Consider the following 24246-nt stretch of genomic DNA (forward strand, 5'->3'; position numbering starts at 1 on the left):
CTAATATCAACTCAATAATGTTGAAGTAAAGCCCCCTGGCAACTAATATCAACTCAATAATGTTGAAGTAAAGCCCCCTGCCAACTAATATCAACTCAATAATGTTGAAGTAAAGCCCCCTGACAACTAATATACACTCAATAATGTTGAAGTAAAGCCCCCTGCCAACTAATATACACTCAATAATGTTGAAGTAAAGCCCCCTGCCAACTAATATACACTCAATAATGTTGAAGTAAAGCCCCCTGCCAACTAATATACACTCAATAATGTTGAAGTAAAGCCCCCTGCCAACTAATATACACTCAATAATGTTGAAGTAAAGCCCCCTGCCAACTAATATGCACTCAATAATGTTGAAGTAAAGCCCCCTGCCAATTAATATACACTCAATAATGTTGAAGTAAAGCCCCCTGCCAACTAATATACACTCAATAATGTTGAAGTAAAGCCCCCTGCCAACTAATATACACTCAATAATGTTGAAGTAAAGCCCCCTGCCAACTAATATACACTCAATAATGTTGAAGTAAAGCCCCCTGCCAACTAATATACACTCAATAATGTTGAAGTAAAGCCCCCTGCCAACTAATATACACTCAATAATGTTGAAGTAAAGCCCCCTGGCAACTAACATCAACACTTATATTGAGTTTTGGAGAAAATATTTGCCTTTTGTAAGTTTATGAAACATTGACTTGTGCCTTGTAATTTTGTTACCAAAAACTCACATATGTTGAAGATATTTTCTAATTTCTCTCCCTCGTGAGGAGGAAGGATCATTAAAGTTAACAGAAGAAACAAGTAAAGGACCTACCAATTAGACCAGCATGCTTAGGGGGACTCTTCTCCAGGTTCATCTCTCTGTAGGTGATGGCTTTGTTATGGAAGGACCAGCATGCTTAGGGGGACTCTTCTCCAGGTTCAGCTCTCTGTAGGTGATGGCTTTGTTATGGAAGGACCAGCATGCTTAGGGGGACTCTTCTCCAGGTTCAGCTCTCTGTAGGTGATGGCTTTGTTATGGAAGGACCAGCATGCTTAGGGGGACTCTTCTCCAGGTTCAGCTCTCTGTAGGTGATGGCTTTGTTATGGAAGGACCAGCTTGCTTAGGGGGACTCTTCTCCAGGTTCATCTCTCTGTAGGTGATGGCTTTGTTATGGAAGGACCAGCATGCTTAGGGGGACTCTTCTCCAGGTTCATCTCTCTGTAGGTGATGGCTTTGTTATGGAAGGACCAGCATGCTTAGGGGGACTCTTCTCCAGGTTCAGCTCTCTGTAGGTGATGGCTTTGTTATGGAAGGACCAGCATGCTTAGGGGGACTCTTCTCCAGGTTCATCTCTCTGTAGGTGATGGCTTTGTTATGGAAGGACCAGCATGCTTAGGGGGGACACTTCTCCAGGTTCATCTCTCTGTAGGTGATGGCTTTGTTATGGAAGGACCAGCATGCTTAGGGGGACTCTTCTCCAGGTTCAGCTCTCTGTAGGTGATGGCTTTGTTATGGAAGGTTTGGGAATCACTTCCTTTTAGGTGGTTGTAGAATTTAACGGCTCTTTTCTGGACTTTGTTAATTAGCGGGTATCAACCTAATTCTGCTCTGCATGCATTATTTGGTGTTTTACGTTGTACATTTGTAATTTTATTTAACCTTTATTTAACTAGGCAAGTCAGTTAAGAACAATTTCTTATTTACAATGACAGCCTATCAAAAGGCCTCCTGTGGGGAACGGGGGCTGGATATATATTAAAAAAAAAAGATTATTAAATATATATATATATATACAGTACTGTGCAAAAGTTTTAGGCAGGTGTGAAAAAATGCTGTAAAGTAAGAATGCTTTCAAAAATAGACATGTTAATGTATTATATTTATCAATTAACTAAATGCAAAGTGAGTGAACAGAAGAAAAATCTACATCAAATCCATATTTGGTGTGACCGCCTTCAAAACAGCATCGATTCTTCTAGGTACACTTGCACAAAGTCAGGGATTTTGTAGGCATATCGTCAAGGTGTATGATTAAACAATTATACCAAACAGGTGCTGATGATCATCAATTCAATATGTAGGTTGAAACACGATCATTAACTGAAACCAGAAACAGCTGTGTAGGAGGAATAACACAGGCTGAGGGAACAGCCAAACTCCGCTAACAACGTGAGGTTGCTGAAGACAGTTTACTGTCAAAAGTCAAGACTGAGCACAGCAACAAGACACGAGGTAATTATACTGCATCAGCAAGGTCTCTCCCAGGCAGAAATTTCAAGCCAGACAGGGGTTTCCAGATGTGCTGTCCAAGCTCTTATGAAGAAGCACAAAGAAAGGGGCAACGTTGAGGACCGTAGTCGCAGTGGTCGGCCAAGGAAACCTTACTGCAGCAGATGAAAGACACGTCACTTCACAGTCGGGAAGATGCCCAGCAGTGACATCAGATCAGAATAGGCAGGAAACAGTTTAAAATGTCATATCCCTCCTCCCCAACCCTGTTTTTCATCCATTTGTATAGCAGACCCTTTGTTTGAGGTCAAAAGCTTTTTTTTGAAATCAACAAAGCATGAGAAGACTTTGCCTTTTGTTTTGTTTGTTTGTCAGTTAGGGTGTGCAGGGTGAATACCGTGGTCTGTCCTACGGTAATTTGGTAAAAAGCCAATTTGACATTTGCTCAGTACATTGTTTTCACTGAGGAAATGTATGAGTCTGCTGTTAATGATAATGCAGAGGATTCTCCCACGGTTGCTGTTGACCCATATCCCACAGTATTTATTGGGGTCAAATTTATCTCCACTTTTGTGGATTGGGGGTGATCAGTCCTTGGTTACAAATATTGGGGAAGATGCCAGAGCTGAGGATGATGTTAAGGAGTTTAAGTATAACCAATTGGTATTTGTGGTCTGTATATTTAATCATTTCATTTAGGATACCATCAACACCACAGGCCTTTTTGGGTTGGAGGGTTTATATGTTGTCCTGTAGTTCATTCAATGTACTTGGAGAATCCAGGGTTTTATGGTAGTCTTTAATAGCGGACTCTAACATTTTTAATTGATCATGTACAGTACCAGTCAACAGTTTGGACACACCTACTCATTCAAGGGTTTTTCTTTATTTTTTTAAAAACTATTTTCTACATTGTAGACTAATAGTGAAGACATTACAACTATGAAATGACACATATGGAATCATGTAGTAACCAAATAAGTGTTAAACAAATCAAAATATATTTTATATTTGAGATTCTTCAAAGTAGCCACCCTCTGCAGCAGAGGTAACTCTGGGTCTTCCTTTCCTGTGGCGGTCCTCATGAGAGACAGTTTCATCATAGCACTTGATGGTTTTTGTGATTGCACCTGAAGAAAATTCTTGACATTTTTCCGGATTGACTGACCTTCATGTCTTAAAGTAATGATGGACTGTTGTTTCTCTTTGCTTATTTGAGCTGTTCTTGCCATATTATGGACTTGGTCTTTTACCAAATAGGGCTGTCTTCTGTATACCACCCCTACCTTGTCACAACACAACTGATTGGCTCAAACGCATTAAGGAAAGAAATTCCACAAATTAACTTTAAAACAAGACACACCAGTTAATTGAAATGCATTCCAGATGACTACCTCATGAAGCTGGTTGAGAGAATGCCAAGAGTGTGCAAAACTGTCATCAAGGCAAAGGGTGGCTACTTTGAAGAATCTCAAATATAAAATATATTTTGATTTGATTAACACTCATTTGGTTACTACATGATTCCATATGTGTTATTTTATAGTTTTGATGTCTTTACTATTATTCTACAATGTAGAAAATAGTACAAATGAAGAAAAACCCTTGGATGAGTAGGTTTGTCCAAACTTTCTGTAAGTACAACTTCTGTATGACTGACACCTTTTAGTGAGAGGTCTAATGCTTTAATATTTAATAGTTTCTGCCCTCCAAATTCATATTCATTATATAAATAGGCCTTTTTAATTTAGTCTGGCTTGCCGTTCCAAATTAAATAGATTTTTTTTGGGGCTCATTAATTTTTTATACATTTTCTTTTTTTGCAGCCTTTTTCTAAAATGGATTAAAATGTTTTTTCCCCTCATCAATCTACACACAATACCCCATAATGACAAAGCAAAAACAGGTTTTTAGACATTTTTTGTTGTTATAAATGTAAAAAACTGAAATCACATGTACATAAGTATTCAGACCCTTTACTCAGTACTTTGTTGAAGCACCTTTGGCAGTGATTACAGCCTCTGATTGTTTTCTTAGGTATGACGCTACAAGCTTGGCACACCTGTATTTGGGGAGTTTCTCCCATTCTTCTCTGTTTTGGTACAGATACTGGAGAGCTCTTCTTTGTCTACACCCATTCAACGTCGGTCACACCCTCTAAAGCCTTAGCCCCACTCATCTCTTTAAAGATTCACATGTGCTAAACAGTGTACTAAATAAATGTTTAAGGCTGGTTTATACTATGTCTATTGACATGTCTGTTGCTATACAGTTGTCCCGGTGACATCGTGAACATTCTATTGTCATCCTACATCAAACTAGTCGTTGTCATGCAGCCTGTTCTTTTTGTGTTTATAATGACATCAGCAGCCTGGTGGTTCAAAATAGCATTAGTGTTGTGTTTTATAAACCCATCTCTTTAAAAAAATGTATTTTAGTATATGTTAATCTAGCAAACCAGGTAACTGAAACTTTCTAAACTATGTTTTGGTTCGTTTTTAGCCTGTTAGCTAGCTAGCTAGCGTTAAGTTAGCTGGTTAGCCAGTTCAAGTAATGACCACATCATAACTGACAACGTCTTCACTTAAGCTCATTTTAATTGATCATTACAGGAAAATAAACTCACAACAATATAATTTATTTACAAGTTAATGGCGAGCTAATTACAGAAAATAGTTTACGGTTGTGAGTGTGGTGAAATAAAAGCAGGGCATTCTTCCGGAGAATTGAAGAACTTGGACTCTGTCTCGTTGACCTAACGTTATATCCTAATTTCACTTTGGTGCAGGTCATGGTGTTCTTCACATTACCTTCTCTGGTAAACACTTTAACACTATATCAAATAAAATCTAAGTGTATTTATCACATGCACAGGATACAGAAGGTGTAAACACTACAGTGAAATGGTTACTTGTGTAGTGTTTTGTTTTGTTTTGACGTGTAGCTAGCTAGCTAAACAATGAACCATAATTCCAACTCATAACGTTACTACCCTGCATGAATCTATAGGTAGCTAACCAACTAGGTTCAATGTTAACTAGCTAGCAAACATTAGGCTATAACTTGTAATGCAAATGGCTCTGAGATCCAAATAATATTACTACACAGATCATACACGTAATGTCAGCTAGCGAGCCAGCCAGCTAACGTTAGCTAGCTAACTAACAATACGCTTTAACTTGCAATGAAATTACAAACGTGTTATATCTGTTCAATCTCTCTTTCATGTCGTCTGAGATTCACAAAGATTGGAAAGCAGCTGCGGTCATCCCCCTCTTCAAAGGGGGGGACACTCTAGACCCAAACTGCTACAGACCTATATCTATCCTACCCTGCCTTTCTAAGGTCTTCGAACGCCAAGTCAACAAACAGATTACCGACCATTTCGAATCCCACCGCACCTTCTCCGCTATGCAATCTGGTTTCAGAGCTGGTCATGGGTACACCTCAGCCACGCTCAAGGTCCTAAACAATATCTTAATTAGGGCTACTCCCCCACTTCTCTTAATTTCCGCCTGAAGACATACCCAAATCTAACTGTCTGTAGCTCAGGCCCAGTAGCAAGGATATGCATTTTCTTGGTTTCATTTGAAAGGAAACACTCTGAAGTTTGTGGAAATGTGAATTGAATGTAGGAGAATATAACACAATAGATCTTTTAGAAGAAAATACAAGGAAACAAACATACGTTTTCTGGTTTTCATTGTTGTTGCACCATCTTTCAACTGAACAGGAACAGCCAAACATTCAGATAGGATGCTGAGGATAATTTCTATGCAGAATGTAAGAGGGCAACAGTATCTGAGAAAAGTTTCAGACACATATCTTCAGGAATGAGCGAGCTACATGACATTGAGCATGAAGTCACCCAGGTGTCCCACACAAATGTACCCAAATGTACCCAAGTGGCCAAATTGGTACAGTGATACATTTTGATGTAAAAAACTATATACAAAATACAAAAATTATATTCTAACACACCCCTCAAAAAAAGTACAAAAAAAAAATATATATATATATATACAATTTTGAAAAATGTTAATAACAAGGGTAACTATTTACACACATACAATGTACAATATTGTGACCCTCAGTACTCTACACAACATGGTGCTGCTGGTGCCATGGCCCATAGCAGTCTCTTTCTGCTGTAAAGCATAGAGTTACTGAGCAGGTAGTACATGTGATGGGGCATTTCCTGTGACAAAGAGCACAGCGTCGCCTTCCCACTCTGCCCTTTTTTGCCCTGAGGCACATTCATGCCTGCAGAGATGAATTTGGGCAGGTGAACACCACTGGTTGAAGGAGAAGAAGAGGTAGGAGGGGACAGAAGGTAGGAGGGGACAGAAGGTAGGAGGGGACAGGAGGGGACAGAAGGTAGGAGGGGACAGAAGGTAGGAGGGGACAGAAGGTAGGAGGGGACAGAGGGTAGGAGGGGACAGAAGGTAGGAGGGGACAGAAGGTAGGAGGGGACAGAAGGTAGGAGGGGACAGAAGGTAGGAGGGGACAGAAGGTAGGAGGGGACAGAAGGTAGGAGGGGACAGAAGGTAGGAGGGGTCTTGCTGTAGCCAGCAAGCTCCTGGATGAGCAGCTCTCGGAAGGCTAGCTGTGAGATGGGGGGCTTTCCACAGCTCTTGGCCATTTCCTTTTGTATGATGAAGGAATTCACAACAGCAATATCAATGAAATGATTAAAAAAAGTATTGTACCATTTCATGGTCTTGTGGAGCACATTGTAGTATCCTATCAGTGCATCTGACAGGTCTACACCCCCCATGCTCTTGTTGTAGTCCTTGATAGCTCCAGGAATGGGGACATTTTTGGCTGTCCATGCCCCAGTAGCGCCCTTCACACGCCTGATGACGTGATCTCCACTGAAGGACTTGTGGATACTGGAGCACATGACCACCTCTCTGGTATCCATCCACTTCATAAAAGAGCAGGCCATCTTGGCGAATCCATCGGATGGTACCCCGCTCAGCCCGCTTAGGCATGTCGTTCTTCTCCTTGGTTTTTGGAAAGCCCACTCTGTTGGGCCGAATGGTGCCACAAGCCCACATATCCAGCTTCTTCAGGTCTGTGAACAGGGTAGGGCTTGTGTAGAAGTTGTCCACAAACAGTTACCGGTCGCAAAACTGCTCTTCCCCTCATAAACAAAAAAATTGCAAGTGTATGCACACGCAGAATCAGCCAAAACAAACAGTTTGTAACCCCACTTGGTCGGTTTGTTTCTCATGTATTGTTTGAGGCTGAATCTGGCCTTTGAGGCTACCATCCTCTCATCGATGGAAAGGTTCTGGGCGGGCTGAAAATAGGTCTTGCAGGCCTCAACCACACTGTGGTAGAGTGGTTTTATTTTGCAGAGCCTATCATACCCTGCTGTGCCTCGCTTCTTGTCGTTGTCCCCGTCAACTTCTGGGTCACCGATATGAAGCGCCCGTGAGATTGTCAGAAACCTTTTGCACGACATGACAGTGGAGGCTGTTGATAGAGGTGTGCAGTTTTCCAATACTGTTTCAGGGTTTTCAGCTTCACTAGACCCATGTATATGACCATTGATAAATAACAACAAATATCTGACATGGAAATAGGCTTCCATGCCTCTTTCTTGCCTGCCTGCTTCTTAGCACCATATTTATTAGTGTTGAAGACAAGGGAATAAATAACTGAAGATGTAAAAAAACAGTTGAAAAAGTTGCATGGGGCTGTAGTTGGAGGTTATGTCCAGCTGAGGTCCTGGTTGCCTTTTAGGTCTGAATATTGGAGGTGGTGGGCCCACATCCTCCACCGTCACAGAGTGCCAACGACCCTCCTCCTCTCTGATTGCTGGTTTAGCTTTGCCCCACCTCCGCTTCTTTGTCACAGACTTCACACCTGGCCAGGTGGGGGTAGGTGTGGAGCCGGAGACAGCAGGGGTCCGGCTAGATGAACCAGCTCCTGTGGGGGATGGGCACCTTGGCAGTGGGGGCTCCCAGTCAGAATCAGAAGGACTGTGAAGACACAGACACACAGATTATATATAGAGTTGTGAACCCCATGTCTAGATAAAATACATGTAAAAAATATTTTATATATAAGGACAGATTATATATAGGGTTGTGAACACCATGTCTAGATAAAATACATGTAAAAAATATAGATATTTTTTTACATGTATCTAATATATACAGACAGACTCATAATGTTTAGCCATGTGTCCTTCACACAATTCATTACTGATATATGTATGTCAAATAAAAAAAATAAAAAAAAATATATATATATATATATCTCCAAACAACTCAAATGAATAATATTTGATATTATTAATTTCAAACAACGGCATGAGAGGTACTCACCCGTCCAAAATCGCGTCCTTTCCACGCAAAAACATTTCCTCAAACTCGGAGTCCAAACTTGACTCTCAATCCGACTCCTCTTCAAGTAATTCTGTGTCACTATCTCTATCTAGTTCATCAATTATGTCATGTACATCTGTATACCTGGACTTAGCCTTTGATTTTCCACATTTACTCGCCATAATTTTATCGATGAAATAGCTGAAAATTATCTCGACTCAAAACTGCTACGCGCAAACAAATGTGGCTCCTGCAGGTAGAAGTTTCAATGGCGAATGGCTGTGTTACGCTCGGCTTTCGTTCAAGAGCTGGTCATCCCGGATATAACCATTACATATTGCCGTTTACCTTAGCTCATTGGCTATCTACCAAGCTAGATTTCAAGACGATCAGTGGTCATTGGTCCGAAATACAGTCAATCAACGAAGCACTGGTCATATCATTGGTGCGCAATGAGGTCATTGTTAGGTGTGTTCAAATCAAGGTCTTTTCGGTCAATACGTCCCGCAAAAAGAACAATCAAGTATGGCTGTGTTACTAACAAACAGAGGATTGCAATGAAGCCAACCGTGACTGGATAAACGTGTGTTTAGCGGGACTAATTACATCGAATGCTTCGTCGAAAGTTGAAGGAGTCGGAATTCATGACACTAGCCGGTTAGGAAATGTTTCGTGTTGTGCTATAAAAATTGATTTTTATAGAACAAACTACCATTTATTGTGAAGGGTCTTTTGTATCACCAAAAGAAGAAGATCTTCAAAGGTAATTGATTATTTTATTGCTATTTCTGACTTTAGTGACGCTAATGCTTGGTTGGAAAATGCTAGTAATGCTTGTGTTTGCGGGACGTTGTCCTCAGATTATTATAATGTATGTTTTCACTGCAAAGCCTTTTTGAAATCGGACACTGTGGCTGGATTAACAAGATGTTAATCTTTTGAATTATGTAAAATACATGTATTTACAAGAATGTTTAATATTATGAATTGTGTATTTAGAATTTTTTCTCTCTGATATTTCACCGGATGTTAGGCAGGTTGGACGCTTGCGTTCCACTTAGCCCGTAGAAGTTAACCGCCATCGATAAGAAACAATACTGTGCAGCCGTATTCATCGACCTGGCCAAGGCTTTCGACTCTGTCAATCACCACATCCTCATCGGCAGACTCAACAGCCTTGGCTTCTCAAATGATTGCCTCGCCTGGTTCACCAACTACTTCTCTGATAGAGTTCTGTGTGTCAAATCAGAGGGCCTGTTGTCCGGGCCTCTGGCAGTCTCTATGGGGGTGCCACAGGGTTCAATTCTTGGGCCGACTCTTTTCTCTGTATACATCAATGATGTCGCTCTTGCTGCTGGTGAGTCTCTGTTCCATCTCTACGCAGACGACACCATTCTGTATACTTCTGGCCCTTCTTTGGACAAGCTTGGACGAGCTTCAATGCCATACAACTCTCCTTCTGTGGCCTCCAACTGCTCTTAAATACAAGTAAAACTAAATGCATGCTCTTCAACCGATCGCTACCTGCCCGCCCGTCCAGCATCACTACTCTGGACGGTTCTGACTTAGAATATGTGGACAACTACAAATACCTAGGTGTCTGGTTAGACTGTAAACTCTCCTTCCAGACTCACATTAAGCATCTCCAATCCAAAGTTAAATCTAGAATTGGCTTCCTATTTTGCAACAAAGCCTCCTTCACTCACGCTGCCAAACATACCCTTGTAAAACTGACCATCCTACCAATCCTCGACTTCGGCGATGTCATTTACAAAATAGCCTCCAATACCCTACTCAATAAATTGGATGCAGTCTATCACAGTGCCATCCGTTTTGCCACCAAAGCCCCATATACTACCCACCACTGCGACCTGTACGCTCTCGTTGGTTGGCCCTCGCTTCATATTCGTCGCCAAACCCACTGGCTCCAGGTTATCTACAAGACCCTGCTAGGTAAAGTCCCCCCTTATCTCAGCTCGCTGGTCACCATAGCAGCTCCCACCTGTAGCACGCGCTCCAGCAGGTATATCTGTCTGGTCACCCCCAAAGCCAAATCCTCCTTTGGCCACCTCTCCTTCCAGTTCTCTGCTGCCAATGACTGGAACGAACTACAAAAATCTCTGAAACTGGAAACACTTATCTCCCTCACTAGCTTTAAGCACCAGCTGTCAGAGCAGCTCACAGATCGCTGCACCTGTACATAGCCCATCTATAATTTAGCCCAAACAACTACTTCTTCCCCTACTCTATTTATTTATTTTGCTCCTTTGCACCCCATTATTTCTATTTCTACTTTGTACATTCTTCTACTACAAATCTACCATTCCAGTGTTTTACTTGCTATATTGTATTTACTTCGCCACCATGGCCTTTTTTTGCCTTTACCTCCCTTATCTCACCTCACTCATTTGCTCACATTGTATATAGACTTATTTTTCTACTGTATTATTGACTGAATGTTTGTTTTACTCCATGTGTAACTCTGTGTTCTTGTATGTGTCGAACTGCTTTGCTTTATCTTGGCCAGGTCGTAGTTGTAAATGAGAACTTGTTCTCAACTTGCCTACCTGGTTAAATAAATAAATAAATAAATAAATAAATAAATAACTAAATAAGAGTAAAGGTGAAATTAATAAAAATATATAATATCTGAAAATGTTACTATCTAGACTCTCTTACCTGTATACATGGATGAACGCTTCTCCCTCGCTGTCACGGTTGCCCTTTAGTTTGAAGATGCAATCCAGAGACAGGTGTTTTATACAACAACCTTCTGTGTTCTCTTTTCGACTCCCTCCGCATTTGCAGTCAAACGCCTGAATTTTCTCCATCTTCTTAGCTATCATACTCTGCTTCCAGCGGGCATTCCGCTGATTTTAAAACTTGGTCCTCCAGAAATTGGAGAGCCTTAGCAACACTTTTGCAGTTCTTTGTAATATCTTAAAAAAAAAAAATCTGCATTAGAAAGGATTACCTACACATAGTGAGCAGCTCATGTTATAGACAGAAGCATGCTACATGGCAGACCAATCAGAACTCTTCTCTCGGCATGTCCAGCCCACTCATTATCTCAGCCAATCATGATTAGTGGGAAGATTCCTGGCTTTTTCTGTGGCTAAACCAACTAGGCTCGTAATTTAACAATTTTATTCATATTTACAGATGGCATACAAGTTTGTTATTAAAACATCTCTAGGTAGTGTGGAACGCTACCGTCTCACCTGGCCAACATCCAGTGAAATTGCAGAGCGCCAAATTCAAAAACAGAAATACTCATAGAAATTCATAAAACATACAAGTGTTATACATCGGTTTAAAGATGAACTTCTTGTTAATCCAACCACGGTGTCAGATTTCGAAAAGACTTTACGGCGAAAGCATACCATGCGATTATCTGAGAACAGCACCCAGCAGACAAATCATTACAAACAGTTACCAGCCAAGTAGAGGAGTTACACAAGTCAGAAATAGCGATACAATTAATCACTTACCTTTGATGATCTTCATATGGATGCGCTCACAAGACTCCCATGTTACTCAATAATTGTTTGTTTTGTTCGATAAAGTCCCTCTTTATATCCAAAAACCTCAGTTTTGTTAAGTAATCCACAGGCTCAAAGGCAGTCACAACAGACGGACGAAAAATCTGAAATGTATCAGTAAAGTTCGTAGAAACATGTCGAACGATGTTTATAATCAATCCTCAGGTTGTTTTTATTCATAATAATCAATAACATTTCAACCGGACAAAAGCTTCGTCAAAATAAACGGAAAATAAAATAAGCTCTCGGTCGCGCTCATGAAAAACCTCTGGGACACTGCAGTGTCCACTCATTCAGAGTGGTCTTACTCCCTCATTTTTCAGAATACAAGCCTGAAACAATTTCTAAAGACTGTTGACATCTAGTGGAAGGCATAGGAAGTGCAATGTGAGTCCTAAGTCAATGGATACTGTAATGGCATTCAATAGAAAACTACAAAAATAAAAAAATCCCACTTCCTGGATGGATTTTCCTCAAGTTTTCTGCCTGCCATATCAGTTCTGTTATACTCACAGACATTATTTTAACAGTTCCGGAAACTTTAGAGTGTTTTCTATCCAAATCTACCAATTATATGCATATCCTAGCATCTGGGCCTGAGTAGCAGGCAGTTTACTTTGAGCACGCTTTTCATCCGGAGGTGAAAATAGCGCCCCCTACCCTAGTGAGGTTTTAAGGTACATGACAGTTCACATGTTCCAGAAGGCATTTCTGCTAAAGAAACCCGCATTTTGATCAAACATTTTTTATTTTTATGTGCTAACTACCTCTGTAACCTAGAGGGCAACCAGTGGGTCCGTCTCCTTTATAACATGTTTCTTGTAGGATGACAATGTCTGTATTTCTTTGATGAAGTCTGGGTTCCTGCTCTTTAGGCCAAAGGCAGATGACCTCAGACCTTGTATATTCCAGGATGAGATAGAAAGACTATGGAATATAAAGCTTTTACTTTCTTTCTTTCTCTCTTTCTCGTTCTGCTCGTCTGGAGCTCCCCCTCGGGGGGAGGAGCTCATTAGAATAATAGCCAGTGTGTTGAATAATATGCAAAGGAGGATATTATAATATTTCTACCTATTTGTGTACCTATTCAGGAGACATCACAATGAAGAGAATGACATTCACATCCATCGTTATGTATTTCTATATAGTACAGATCAGGGACCCATGATGAAATTCCTTTACCGTAGTTCTGTTACAGGATGTAAATCCACTTCACTTACTGTAGTTCAATAACCAAAAGAGATGTTTTCTATGTCAAGGTGTGATGTCATAGCTTATTCTGAATTCTGATCAGATGTTTTTAACTGGGTTTTAGGAAAACGTGGTCGCGTTAAAAACCCGAGGGAGATGTTACCGTAGTTCTGTTACTAAAGTTAGCATCTGCACAGCTCTTCCAGTAAATTTGTTTGCGTTAAATGTTCTGCGTAAATTGTTCAAAGTAGTCCTTGGGCGTAGAACGGTTGTTTGTTAAAGATCCCTCACAGTCATCATATATAAATATATTATTTTATATTTCCCTTTAAATGACTAAAATATCAACCATAATATTTTTTTTTAACTATTAAAATGCTCAGAATTGAAGAAATTGTACTTTTTTTTTTTTTTTTTTCCTCTCATCTTTTTTGAATGATCAGGAAGCCTGAGAGAACAATCCTAGTTTATATTCATGAGCTCATCTTGACCTACAGCTCTTTGAAACTCCCTTGTGGTTGTTGCCAGGTAACAAGGTAAACAAAGGGTCACATGTCATTGATGACCAGGTCATTCCCATGTCTACTGTTGAATATCAGACAAACTGCAGCAATTCATTACGGAATACACTTCACTGATACACTTCCTCATCAGAATGAGTAAAGCCTGAAATAACTTTAGAAGCTTAGACATAAGAGAATGTACATGAAAACAGCATACAGTAAGTGTACTGGACAATTTTATTGGTGTCAATGCATTAGCATTAGAAATGACAATATGTTCAGAATTGTATTTATTGATTTTTATTTAACCTTTTAACCTAAAAGCCTTCTAGGCAAGTCAGTTAAGAACAAAATTCTTATTTACCACGACGGCCTAACCCGGCCAAACCCGGACGACGCTGGGCTAATTGTGCGCCGCCCTATGGGACTCCCAGTCACAGCCGGATGTGATGCAGCCTGGATTCGAACCAGGGACTGTAGTGACACCTCTCGCACTGAGATGCAGTGACTTAGACCGCTGCGCCACTCGGGAGCTCTGTATTGTATGTATTGATCAGACATTTATTTAATAATTTACGATCGGCCAGCATAGCCAAAATATTGATCAACATGAACACATGAGAAATAAAGGTGAGAAATAAAGGTGAGAAATAAAGGTGAGACATAAAGGTGAGAAATAAAGGTGAGAAATAAAGGTGAGAAATAAAGGTGAGAAATAAAGGTGAGAAATAAAGGTGAGACATAAAGGTGAGAAATAAAGGTGAGAAATAAAGGTGAGACATAAAGGTGAGAAATAAAGGTGAGAAATAAAGGTGAGACATAAAGGTGAGAAATAAAGGTGAGACATAAAGGTGAGACATAAAGGTGAGACATAAAGGTGAGAAATAAAGGTGAGAAATAAAGGTGAGACATCATTTGACAGAAAACTAATTTAGAGCCATAAGTCATAATCTAACCCTAACCCTGCCGCCCTACAGTGTTCAGGACCCCATTGATTCATACAGTTTGTAACGCTCATCTCCTGTCTGAATGGCTTGGAAGAAAAATAATACAAAGTAACAAAATGTGATGTCGTATCACGTAAAAGTGAATTACTTAGGCTTTAGGAAATGTAACCAACTAAGAGATTGATGGGAGAGGAGAGGAGGTAGACAAGCTTCAGTCACCCACTAGTGAATTACTTAGGCTTTAGGAAATGTAACCAACTAAGAGATTGATGGGAGAGGAGGGGAGGTAGACAAGCTTCAGTCACCCACTAGTGAATTACTTTGTCTCAATTTGAAATATGCATAATATAATAATAATAATAATAATATTTGGTCTTGCAAATTAATTTTTCTTCTTCTTCAATTAAACTTTTAAATGTTAGTTATTTTAGAAATGTTTTGTGTGCCTTCAATGCTCAATCGATGTAGATTTTAAATGAATAACTCTGACTTACAGTATCTTAGGGGGCCGTCTTCACAGCATATCCCAGATTTTGTTTGTTTGTATCACACCACTCCTGCTGCAGGGGTTGGCTGGGAACCTGTGCAGACCAGAGTAGATGTTGAACGTTCTAAAATGTCTGTCATTATTGTGGAAAGACAAAATTAGACCTTTTTTTCTTTTTGGAATATGGCAAAATAGGATTTTCAGGGGTAAATTGCAAGTATTACTATACACATCAAGCCAGCTGTGTGCTGGCAGTTCTCAGACTCAATGTAGGGGGCGTTGGGATGGAAGAACAGCAGCCATATTGTGACTATCAGGAAAATTCTTACTATTATAGGAAATATACCGTTCACAAGTCAAAGCAGCCACTGTTGCATTATCTAAAGTTAGCCCCCCTCCAGGCCTTCCCTCCAAAATGTTGGCTACAGTGTCAGTCTCATAAAACGATGAGTTTATTTACATTATAGTCAGCGCTTGCAAGATCCACTGTCAATGAAAGTACAGCATCCGTCTTCAGGATTATCTTCCTAGCAAGACCCATTCAATTCTCTCCCCAATTGATAAATTAACTTACCTCCAAACTTCATATACGGCGCATTCGGAAAGTATTCAGACCCCTTGAATTTTTCTACATTTTGTTATGTTACAGCCTTATTCTAAAACTAATACAAATAAAAATAAATACTCAGCAATTTACACGCAGTACCCCATAATGACAAAGGGTAAACAGGTTTTTTGAATTTTTCGAAAAATCTATAAAAAATGAACAGAAATACATTATTTACATACGTTTTCAGACCTTTTGCTATGAGACTCAGAATTGAGCTCAGGTGCATCCTGTTTCCATTGATCACAACTTGACTGGAGTCCACCTGTGGTAAATTCAATTGATTGGACATGATTTGGAAAGGCACACACCTGTCTATATAAGGTCCCACAGTTGACAGTGCATGTCAGAGCAAAAACAAAGCCATGAGGTCGAAGGAATTGCCCGTAGAGCTCTGAGACAGGATTGTGTCGAGGCACAGATTTGGGGAAGGGTACCAAAACATTTCTGCTGCATTAAAGGTCCCCAAGAACACAGTGCCCTCCATCATTCTTAAATGGAAGAAGTTTGGAACCACCAAGACTCTTCCTAGAGCTGGCCGCCCGACCAAACTGAGCATCGAGTGAGAAGGGCCTTAGGACAGAGAGGTGACCAAGAACCTGATGGTCACTCTGACAGAGCACTAGAGTTCCTCTGTGGAGATGGGAGAACCTTCCAGAAGGACAACCATCTCTGCATCACTCCACCAATCAGGCCTTTATGGTAGAGTGGCCAGACGGAAGCCACTCCTCAATAAAAGGCACATGACAGTCCGCTTGGAGTTTGCCAAAAGACACCTAAAGACTCTCAGACCATGAGAAACAAGATTCTCTGGTCTGATGAAACCAAGATTGAACTCTTTGACCTGAATGCCAAGCGTCACTTCTGGAGGAAACCTGGCACCATCCCTATGGTGAAGCATGGTGGTGGCAGCATCATGCTGTGGGGATGTTTGTCAGTGGCAGGGAGACTATTCAGGATTGAGGGAAAGATGAACGGAGCAAAGTACAGATAGATCCTTGATGAAAACCTGCTCCAGAGCGCTCAGGACCTCAGACTGAGGTTAAGTTTCACCTTCCAACAGGACAACGACCCTAAGCACACAGCCAAGACAACGCAGGAGTGGCTTCGGGACAAGTCTCTGAATGTCCTTGAGTGGCCGAGCCAGAGCCCGGACTTGAACCCGGACGAACATCTCTGGAGAGACCTGAAAATAGCTGTGCAGCAACGCTCTCCATCCAACCTGACAGAGCTTGAGAGGATCTGCAGAGAAGAATGGGAGAAACTCCCCAAATACAGGTGTGCCAAGCTTGTAGCGTCATGCCCAAGAAGACTTGATGCCGTAAGCGCTGCCAAAGGTGCTTCAACAAAGTACTGAGTAAAGGGTCTGAATACTTATGTAAATGTGATAATTCCGCTTTTTATTAGCAAACATTTCTAATAACCGACTTTTGCTTTGTCATTATGGGTTATTGTGATGTCATTATGGAGTATTGTGATGTCATTATGGAGTATTGTGATGTCATTATGGGTTATTGTGATGTCATTATGGAGTATTGTGATGTCATTATGGAGTATTGTGATGTCATTATGGGTTATTGTGATGTCATTATGGGTTATTGCGATGTCATTATGGAGTATTGTGATGTCATTATGGGGTATTGTGTGTAGATTGGTGTTTTTTTTTTTTTTTGGATGGGGGGGGGTCAGGGACCAGTAAGTTTATGATTTAACTTTATCAATGTAGAAGCTACAGTAATTTTTCATAATCTGGTCACCCTACTTTGAAATGGTTTCATCCAAATATTATCGAAGTTGATGGAAAAACTTGATTTTAACTTTTCTTAACCTTTTTTTTAAAGCTTTTAAATCAATGGGTTTTTGTTGGACATAAAGTGACATTTTAAAGTGGGAATCTGAGTCAATGCGTCAATCCGTTATCTTAGATTTGCCTCCTAGAAAACCAACACATCAGATGTTTTCTAAACGCTCACCCGCTTTGCCACACCACACATCTCTTTTACATTGTAGCTGAGTCTACATCAACACTGACCACAGACAACGTGGAATAAATCTGGTGTGGCAGAGATGTCGGGACAGTGATTTCGTGTTGATAACCTGTCTTGTAGCTACAGCGATTTCATTGACACCATATGACACTAGAGATGCTTTACTGCCAGTTTGTAAAGAGCAAACTGTATCCTGTCTAATAGGCCGGAAGAACTTTTCATCTGCAGATGAGATGGCGCAGAGCTCTCATTAAATGGCCTCTTTAAATAGTATTATTTCAAAATGGCCTCTTTTTTAATAGTATTATTTCAAAATGGCCTCTTTAAATATTATTATTTAAAAGTGAATGAAATAAAAACAAACACCTACAGTGAGGGGAAAAAAGTATTTGATTCCCTGCTGATTTTGTACGTTTGCCCACTGATAAAGAAATGATCAGTCTATAATTTTAATGGTAGGTTTATTTCAACAGTGAGAGACAGAATAACAACAACAAAAAATCCAGAAAAACGCATGTCAAAAATGTTATAAATTGATTTGCATTTTAATGAGGGAAATAAGTATTTGACCCCCTCTGCAAAACATGACTTAGTACTTGGTGGCAAAACCCTTGTTGGCAATCACAGAGGTCAGACGTTTCTTGTAGTTGGCCACCAGGTTTGCACACATCTCAGGAGGGATTTTGTCCCACTCCTCTTTGCAGATCTTCTTCAAGTCATTAAGGTTTCGAGGCTGACGTTTGGCAACTCGAACCTTCAGCTCCCTCCACAGATCTTCTATGGGATTAAGGTCTGGAGACTGGCTAGGCCACTCCAGGACCTTAATGTGCTTCTTCTTGAGCCACTCCTTTGTTGCCTTGGCCATGTGTTTTGGGTCATTGTCATGCTGGAATACCCATCCACGACCCATTTTCAATGCCCTGGCTGAGGGAAGGAGGTTCTCACCCAAGATTTGACGGTACATGGCCCCGTCCATCGTCCCTTTGATGCGGTGAAGTTGTCCTGTCCCCTTAGCAGAAAAACACCCCAAAAGCATAATGTTTCCACCTCCATGTTTGACGGTGGAGATGGTGTTCTTGGGGTCATAGGCAGCATTCCTCCTCCTCCAAACACGGCGAGTTGAGTTGATGTCAAAAAGCTCCATTTTAGTCTCATCTGACCACAACACTTTCACCAGTTGTCCTCTGAATCATTCAGATGTTCATTGGCAAACTTCAGACGGGCATGTATATGTATCCTTGAGCAGGGGGACCTTGCGGGCGCTGCAGGATTTCAGTCCTTCACGGCGTAGTGTGTTACCAATTGTTTTCTTGGTGACTATGGTCCCAGCTGCCTTGAGATCATTGACAAGATCCTCCCGTGTAGTTCTGGGCTGATTCCTCACCGTTTTCATGATCATTGCAACTCCACGAGGTGAGATCTTGCATGGAGCCCCAGGCCGAGGAAGATGGACAGTTCTTTTGTGTTTCTTCCATTTGCGAATAATCGCACCAAATGTTGTCACCTTCTCACCAAGCTGCTTGGCGATGGTCTTGTAGCCCATTCCAGCCTTGTGTAGGTCTACAATCTTGTCCCTGACATCCTTGGAGAGCTCTTTGGTCTTGGCCATGGTGGAGAGTTTGGAATCTGATTGATTGATTGCTTCTGTGGACAGGTGTCTTTTATACAGGTAACAAACTGAGATTAGGAGCACTCCCTTTAAGAGTGCCCCTAATCTCAGCTCGTGACCTGAATAAAAGACACCTGGGAGCCAGAAATCTTTCTGATTGAGAGGGGGTCAAATACTTATTTCCCTCATTAAAATGCAAATCAATTTATAACATTTTTGAAATGCGTTTTTCTGGATTTATTTGTTGTTATTCTGTCTCTCACTGTTCAAATAAATCTACCATTAAAATTATAGACTGATCATTTCTTTATCAGTGGGCATAATCTTGTACATAACTTTTAGTTTGTGAAATACTCAACAAAAAGCTTTGTCATTGCAAGAGAACCAACTAATTGGTTTTGTGGTTAGAGTATCCCCATAGAGAATGAAATGTTGATGTTCGATACCAGGTCGAGTCGTACCAAAGACTCTCTAAAAATGAGACCCAATGCCTCTGCTTGGCATTGTAGACTTCATCAAGCTGCCTCACGCTACAGAAACAGGAGATAGGGCAGGAGCCTATGGGCCGTTGTGTCTCGTACAACTTTTACTTCTGCAAGAGGAGGAGGAACACTTTTTAATGGCGTCCTAACTCATAATCTTGATTCAGCCATCCCTGGCGTTCCACAATCAAATGCGTCACTAGCCCACTGTTGACCCGTAGCTCTCTAGAGGAATTCGGTTGGCTTTCTATCGTCCCTCCATAAATCAGTGGACTCAACGTCAAGAAACACCTCCAAGAATATATTCTGTTGGCTTTTAGTTTCCAGGTCAGCTGGCCTCGCTTAAATGGGAATGACTTGATCCTAAGATCATCACAGTTTGTAAACGATGAGGAACATACCTCCTACTTATTTTCAGTTCAGGAATTATCTGTAGACTTTCTTTCCCTTATTTGACAAATCTCAAAACAGTAATGAGACCGGCTGCTTTCCAAATGGAACCCTATTCCCTATATAGTGCACTACTTTAGACCAGAGCCCTACGGAACCCTATTCCCTATATAGTGCACTACTTTAGACCAGAGCCCTATGGAACCCTATTCCCTATATAGTGCACTACTTTAGACCAGAGCCCTATGGAACCCTATTCCCTATATAGTGCACTACTTTAGACCAGAGCCCTATGGAACCCTATTCCCTATATAGTGCACTACTTTAGACCAGAGCCCTAGAGAACCCTATTCCCTATATAGTGCACTACTTTAGACCAGAGCCCTATGGAACCCTATTCCCTATATAGTGCACTACTTTAGACCAGAGCCCTACGGGTGCCATTTGGGACTAAGAGGGGAATGTGTGACAAACGTCCTTGTGATTAACATGGAGCCATGAAAGTTTATTTGGAGCTTGAATTTTAACCACCGCTGTTTGAAGCTGAGGGGGACTCCTAGATGTGAATATAGACTAGAGAGCTGAAGGACTTTGACCTACTTAACCTAGTTAGTAGCTGTTTTTAAATGAGCCTGTCCCTTTCTTCAGAACATAGCCCTTTCAACTATTAATTATAGTACAGAACAACAACCTCTTGTCTGTTCATAAAGGACATCTTTATGAAACCAGCTGTTACTGTCTGTTCAGAAAGGACATCTTTATGAAACCAGCTGTTACTGTCTGTTCAGAAAGGACATCTTTATGAAACCAGCTGTTACTGTCTGTTCAGAAAGGACATCTTTATGAAACCAGCTGTTACTGTCTGTTCAGAAAGGACATCTTTATGAAACCAGCTGTTACTGTCTGTTCAGAAAGGACATCTTTATGAAACCAGCTGTTACTGTCTGTTCAGAAAGGACATCTTTATGAAACCAGCTGTTACTGTCTGTTCAGAAAGGACATCTTTATGAAACCAGCTGTTACTGTCTGTTCAGAAAGGACATCTTTATGAAACCAGCTGTTACTGTCTGTTCAGAAAGGACATCTTTATGAAACCAGCTGTTACTGTCTGTTCAGAAAGGACATCTTTATGAAACCAGCTGTTACTGTCTGTTCAGAAAGGACATCTTTATGAAACCAGCTGTTACTGTCTGTTCAGAAAGGACATCTTTATGAAACCAGCTGTTACTGTCTGTTCAGAAAGGACATCTTTATGAAACCAGCTGTTACTGTCTGTTCAGAAAGGACATCTTTATGAAACCAGCTGTTACTGTCTGTTCAGAAAGGACATCTTTATGAAACCAGCTGTTACTGTCTGTTCAGAAAGGACATCTTTATGAAACCAGCTGTTACTGTCTGTTCAGAAAGGACATCTTTATGAAACCAGCTGTTACTGTCTGTTCAGAAAGGACATCTTTATGAAACCAGCTGTTACTGTCTGTTCAGAAAGGACATCTTTATGAAACCAGCTGTTACTGTCTGTTCAGAAAGGACATCTTTATGAAACCAGCTGTTACTGTCTGTTCAGAAAGGACATCTTTATGAAACCAGCTGTTACTGTCTGTTCAGAAAGGACATCTTTATGAAACCAGCTGTTACTGTCTGTTCAGAAAGGACATCTTTATGAAACCAGCTGTTACTGTCTGTTCAGAAAGGACATCTTTATGAAACCAGCTGTTACTGTCTGTTCAGAAAGGACATCTTTATGAAACCAGCTGTTACTGTCTGTTCAGAAAGGACATCTTTATGAAACCAGCTGTTACTGTCTGTTCAGAAAGGACATCTTTATGAAACCAGCTGTTACTGTCTGTTCAGAAAGGACATCTTTATGAAACCAGCTGTTACTGTCTGTTCAGAAAGGACATCTTTATGAAGCTAAGTCTCATAGCTGGCTGGGCAGTGTGTCACTGTTTCCAGCAACAGTAGCAGGTCTTTTTAAATGAGGACGTCATTTAAGGCCTATATTACAAACCGCTCTCTCCTCCTATATTACAAACCGCTCTCTCCTCCTATATTACAAACCGCTCTCTCCTCCTATATTACAAACCGCTCTCTCCTCCTATATTACAAACCGCTCTCTCCTCCTATATTACAAACCGCTCTCTCCTCCTATATTACAAACCGCTCTCTCCTCCTATATTACAAACCGCTCTCTCCTCCTATATTACAAACCGCTCTCTCCTCTCCACCATCATCACAATGCTCTTTTGATGTCATGATACAGTTGCAACCAATGTTCCTTCTAAACTGTGGTCACGCGCAGCTCCCCCAGGACTGCCGCGCAGCTCCCCCAGGACTGCCACGCAGCTCCCCCAAGACTGCCACGCAGTAGCCCCGGGACTGCCGCGCAGCTCCCCCAAGACTGCCACGCAGCAGCCCCGGGACTGCCGCGCAGCTCCCCCGGGACTGCCACGCAGTAGCCCCAGGACTGCCACGCAGTAGCCCCAGGACTGCCACGCAGTAGCCCCAGGACTGCCACGCAGCTCCCCCGGGACTGCCGCGCAGCAGCCCCGGGACTGCCGCGCAGCTCCCCCGGGACTGCCACGCAGCTCCCCCAGGACTGCCGTGTAGAGATATCAGCCCACAGAGAGAAGCACAAGATTTAACTTCACTTCTAGAGCAGTGGTCACCAACGCATTCCTAGTCGATCACCAAACATTCCTGTAAAAAACGCAACGATAAAGCTTTGTGTTCCTATGTTGTTATTCACTCATCTCGGGCTGTTGACGGTAGGTGCACCAGATTCAGCTGTCCTGCGCCGCCGGGTAGATCAACTGTTGCCATTTTGAACCATTTCATGTGTCTGAAAGGTACAAACTCTTCCTTCCCGGTGGACCCAGAGAGCAAATCAAGTGTACTATAGGTCTACCGCTGGCCAATCAGATGGCTCAGATGACCGTGTCTTCAGTAATGTAGCAGCATAAGAGAAAGCTACAGTGGATACTGTGAGATGTAAAACGTTTAAAAACCACGACTAGAGAGACTGTCAACGAATACAGCAAAGAGATGCTGTTTTTATGAGTGACTTCATGTTTAAGTTATTATTCAGAACTGTCAACACTATGTAGTCAACATTTTGATAAGCCATAAAATGCACGTTCACCCTACTTCCACTATCAGCACTGCAGCAGTAATGAACCAGTAGGAAAGAGTCTATAGGCTTTTGTTGTTGTTGTTGTTAGCGACTTGGGTCTTTTTTTAGTATCGAGGAATATTTCACTTTCTCTGTTCATAGGAGAAACAACGTGAATTTGTCCATGAGGTTAGAAATAATGTGGTGTGACTCGAGTTTCGCCATCAGCTGGAAGACGGTGTCCCTTTCTGGTCAGTGTCAGTGGAGGAAAGGAGGACAGAGGGACTTTGAGAGGCGGACCCTCAGTCTCCTGCTCTCTCCCTCCGCTGAGACTGACCATCAGATGCAGGCACCATCAGCCCAGTAAAATAAAAAGCAAATTATTTAAATGTATGCACGCTCAGTTGTGCTTCACAAGTAATACATATATCCTATCTGAAATGCTTTTTTAATATATATATATTTTTAAATGTCCCTTCAACAATGCAAAGCCAATATGCGGTGCTAATGTATTGGGCCTATAGCTTACCGCACAAACCTCATTGCTCCAGAACTGTTTTTATTGGTTAATGTTGCAGTAGGCTTACACATTTTTTTTTAAGTCATGTAAAAAAACTAATCTGAGCGGTAAAAGTGATCTTGACTCAGAAGAGGCTGGTCACCATTGTTCTAGAGTTTTCCCTGTTAACACTGTCAACGTTTCCCTTTACTGTGGCAAGTGTGATTGAATCAATGCAATATAAGCTACTTTCAGTGGAACAAAAACAAACTATGCAAGATATTTTGTTATAGGCAGAACACATTGGAGTAGGATTCTATTGCATTGACACGCACT

At 41.2% G+C, this 24246-nt stretch overlaps 1 protein-coding gene across 2 annotated transcripts in view; it reads left to right on the plus strand.

Annotated features, from left to right (window-relative positions):
* The window catches only part of LOC106568583 (sorting nexin-30), an 83621-nt gene that overhangs the window by 845 nt on the left and 58530 nt on the right, over positions 1-24246 (plus strand). The gene's annotated exons all lie outside the window — the stretch shown is intronic.

The sequence above is a fragment of the Salmo salar genome, chromosome 13 (genome assembly GCF_965601325.2).
Source record: "Salmo salar chromosome 13, fSalSal1, whole genome shotgun sequence".
Lineage (NCBI taxonomy): Eukaryota > Metazoa > Chordata > Actinopteri > Salmoniformes > Salmonidae > Salmo > Salmo salar.